The sequence below is a fragment of the Lepidothrix coronata genome, unplaced genomic scaffold (assembly GCF_001604755.1).
Source record: "Lepidothrix coronata isolate B3197 unplaced genomic scaffold, Lepidothrix_coronata-1.0 Scaffold47, whole genome shotgun sequence".
NCBI classification, from domain to species: domain Eukaryota; kingdom Metazoa; phylum Chordata; class Aves; order Passeriformes; family Pipridae; genus Lepidothrix; species Lepidothrix coronata.
The window spans coordinates 2,770,005-2,774,178 of NW_016690227.1; the positions used below are offsets into that span (position 1 = coordinate 2,770,005).

At 37.0% G+C, this 4,174-nt stretch overlaps 1 long non-coding RNA gene across 1 annotated transcript; it reads right to left on the reverse strand.

Moving 5' to 3' along the window:
* Positions 1-264: 264 nt before the first annotated feature.
* LOC108497361 lies at positions 265-1,538 on the reverse strand. Its single transcript, XR_001874778.1, has 3 exons — positions 1,409-1,538; positions 1,261-1,318; positions 265-359 (listed from the first exon to the last, which is right to left on the reverse strand). It is a non-coding gene; the product is annotated as an uncharacterized LOC108497361 (long non-coding RNA).
* Positions 1,539-4,174: the final 2,636 nt, after the last annotated feature.

Consider the following 4,174-nt stretch of genomic DNA (forward strand, 5'->3'; position numbering starts at 1 on the left):
TGCATCACGAAGGTCTGATGGTAGTTCGCCGAGTTCCCAACAGCGCACCAAGCCACCAGCGTGCCTGTAACAAATGTGGATAGTGCCTTCCCAAATCTTCGTTCGCAAAGCCTAGCCATGATGATTTGTTGGGTTAACATACTTAAGACTTCTGTTTCTGTTGAAGTAATTCTTTCTAATTTACATATATGTGTACATATATAGTTACATATATATGTACATATCTATGTTTAATTTCTTTTCAATACATTTGAACTTAATAATGCAGCTTCATTTATTTAGTTTCTGCTGGTAAGATCTCTACTCAGTAATATCTTTTCTTCAGGAGAATATGCTTCCATGTAGCATATGTAACATACCTGAATTTAGAAACACATTATAATTAGTGAGAGAAGGACAGAGTTGTAACTGACAAAGTCCATTTTACAAGTGATCATAGATACAGATATCATAGAAATCTTATTTTGCTATTTCCAACATAGTGCGGTTGATAATTCTTATTTAACAAAAGTTAATAGAACTCATCGCTTTTAATCTTAGCAGAAATTTAATTTATGATGATGAAATGCTAATGACAACTCAATGACTTCAAACACATGATAGACCCAAGCAAGTCTATTTAAATCCTGTTTTGACAGAGATTTTTTTTTTTGATGCTAAACACCCATTAAACACCAATAGGATTAGAGCATTTTGCACTTTACAACTCCTTTGAAAATCCCAACCGTTCTCACAGTACATAATTTGTGATGTATCACAGGCAGTGTAACTTTAAGATTTTATTCCTTCAAATGGTGAGTTAATGGGAACCAAATGAGTAAATATACTTCAAAGGAAAATTTTAGTTTACTTCACTGCTCAGAAAACAAAGGTATCTCATACAGAGGAGGAATTAATGTTGAGCACAATGTGTAAGGATCTTCACTGAAGAGCTTTGAAGAGGAATTTCCAGAGGACAAGGATTGATTGAGTCACTGCCCAAGTATTTGCTGTGCATTCAAGTATTCCAGATAACCTCTTGGCAAATAGCATTACCCCTAGCTGTTATTCCATAAGGGTACACATCAACTGTGAGCCTTGAGGTAACGTTTCAAATCATCTGCTGTGAGAGTGCACAGGAGAAGAGTTGCTGCCATCAACCATCACCTTTGACACAACTCAGCTGAGACAAGAGCCTAAGCCAAGAAAACTGAACAATGAGGTAGAGCTGGAGATCACACTGGGGATGAAGGGTTTGAAAAATGTTTTTGCTCCACTTACAGATCTGCAATTTTAGAAGAGATTCATTTCCCTGGGCACTGTTGAGGACAAACAAGACCTGTAAGGGGATTTATCAGAGCTGACTGCACACAAAACATTTGTCTACACAAAAGAGAAGACGCAAGTTATAGTTAGTGAAGACTCCTACCTGTGGGGACTAAGGAACCAGTCTTGTGGCTTGACCCAAGCTTGCATCTCAGGTTTGTTGCTTGGCCAGGATGCTGCAGAGGGACTGCTGAGGCTCCTCTGGCTCCTTAATGTACTGCTTTTCCATTTGAGCACTGTTAATGCTGCTGGGGATTATGCAAAGCATATCAAGAACTACCAAGGAACTGTGAAGGCAAGAGTAAAAGGCATGATGGGGCCCGTGTTGTGTCTGCTCAAGCTTGTCACTGAGTGGGATAAACTAGGGAAGTGTTCTCACCTAGCAAGTCAATAACTGCCTGTGTGGGCCTGGTGCTACAGGCAGGGCTTTGGCTGTGGGATCCTTTCTGTTCTCTTGCAGCAATGACCAACAGTTTCTTCTCAAAGGTTCACAGTAGTAGGATTAGAGGCAATGAGCACAAGTTGGAACATGGGAAATTCTGATTAGGTGTTAGAATTTTTATGGTGCTGGAATACTGGAACACACTGCTCATAGCAGTGGTGGAATCTCTGCCTCTGGAGACGGGGATGAGCACAGCCTTGAGCAACCTCACCTAATTAGATCTGTACTGAGCACTGTTGGACTTCTGGAGGGTCTTTCCAATCTCCATGATTCTAAATGAATAATGATGGGCACTAGCTCTTCAACCCAAAAACGATCAGATTTCCCTACTAGTTATTTAAAGGAATCTCAGAAGACTTGCTCAGATGCTTCTATTATGGATACTTAGGGCAAGGTTAGATGAATCTTAACCCCAATTTCTATTTTGCTGCTGTTTGAAACCCATAGGAATTTAGGTACCTAAAAGCCTTAGTGCCTTTGATATCTTATAAGTTCAAATCCTATTGAAAATAATTTATGAGACATAAAGCTTCTTCTTACAGTCCTCCAAATATTTCTAATAACTTTTTTTTACCATATCACTGTAAAAATTATTCATAATTTAACTGATGAAAGAGAAAAGGCAGCTTTTTTTCACCTGAGCCTTAGGAATAGTTACACCCCAATATCCGCAGGATTATGTCACTTACAAGAAACAGTTACAGAACCAATTCCTCTTAAAGCAAAACATCTCTGTGTTAAAGCCCTCATTGGAATACTTAAATTCTTATTCAGTGTACTTGTTTCCTAATGCTTATTCATACAAATAAAATCACTGGTTCATTTAACTTTTTTGAGTCAGTGACTTATTACTGTGCTAGAATTCTTTAGTAGTATAATAGTTAGTTTATGTAATACCCTTCACAATACCCTTTTGAGATTTTTGATATTGGTATGATTCTTCCAAGATGCTTTAAATACAGGGAGAAAAATAGAAGAAGAAAAATAGAAGAAGAAAGAATAGAAGAAGAAGAAAAATATAGGAAAAGAGAGGCAGGGGTGACTGTATTTTTCCTAAAAGCAAAATTAAAAGCTCTTGAGATTTGAACAGATATTTACAGAAACATACTTTGTGGCAGTATTACCTAAGTAAAACTGTCCAACCTTATATTAAAAAAACTAGCTTTCAATTGCACACTACTACTTTAATTCCTTGAATTATTCTGAATTTCTATTAAAAAAAATTAAGATCCTAAAATGACTGGCTTAGAGGGTGGCACTAAATAGTGTTGGTAACTAAATAAAGTAGAAAAATCTCATTCCTAATTCCCATTTTGTCCCCAAAACTAGTAAAAACTTACGCATCTATTTCTCACGGGAATTTGAGATCTGGTTTTACCTGATGTAAAATCTAAAGGCCTAATGAAAGTCCCTAGAGTGACCACTTCCAAAAGAGAAACTAAGAAAAAAGTATCTACTGCTCCATGACAATAAAGGTTTGTTAGAGACCAAGACATCTGTTCCAATTTGTAAGCATGAGCCTAAATCTGGACTCATTAAAAGGTCTTTGTAAAAGATGAGAACTCTATTTTGGCAAATAAATAATGTTTTCTCCTCAGCATTTCTTATCACCCAACTAGCCAGGCTTCACATGCTCCATTGCCCCAAAGCCACAAGTGTAGTCCAAGATGAAGTAAAGAATTTCCTTATAAAATCCTTTCACAGGTGGGGCCTGGTTGCATGTGGGCACTGCAAGGAAGTGTCCACTGCAAGGAAGTAGCAGAAACAAGGGAAGAGAGCAGAAAAGATATACAGAAAAGTGTGACAATAAGAGTAAGAGAACTGGGAAGTAGAAGTTAATTAGAAACTGAATCGAAAGGCTTGGTCTGAAAATTAAGTAGTTGAACTGAGATAGATGAAAAGAAAGAGACAAAGGTGAACATGCAGGGTGGAAGAAGAGGGTACATCAGTGATGCTGAAACACAGACCCAACAACAACAACAAAAAAAACCAAACCAAACCAAAACAAAAATAAAGGGGGAAAAAAAAACACACAAAAAAAACAAAACACCAGAAAAAATGGGAGAGTTAGCAAGCCAGTTTTATGTAATTCTGACCCTTCTAGTCCTCCATAGTAATGAAAAACACTTCCATCATGGTAATAGTCAGAGTTGATAAATAGAAAATAAGCAAACCTGCAGTATTATATGCTAATTTTTAAAAAAAGGGGATGTGCAGAAATGTGTGAGCTTAGAAAAAAGTAACTATAGAAATCCTTCGTTAGGATGAATTCCCTAAAAGGATAAAGGTATAAAGGACTTGATATCAAACAATATTTCTTATCCTTTTGAGTGTTTCAACAATTTACAGACAGTGCTTACAGAAACTGAGAGTTAAAAACCGAGCAATATTCCACCCATAGACAAATTCTGCATACTTTTTCTGATG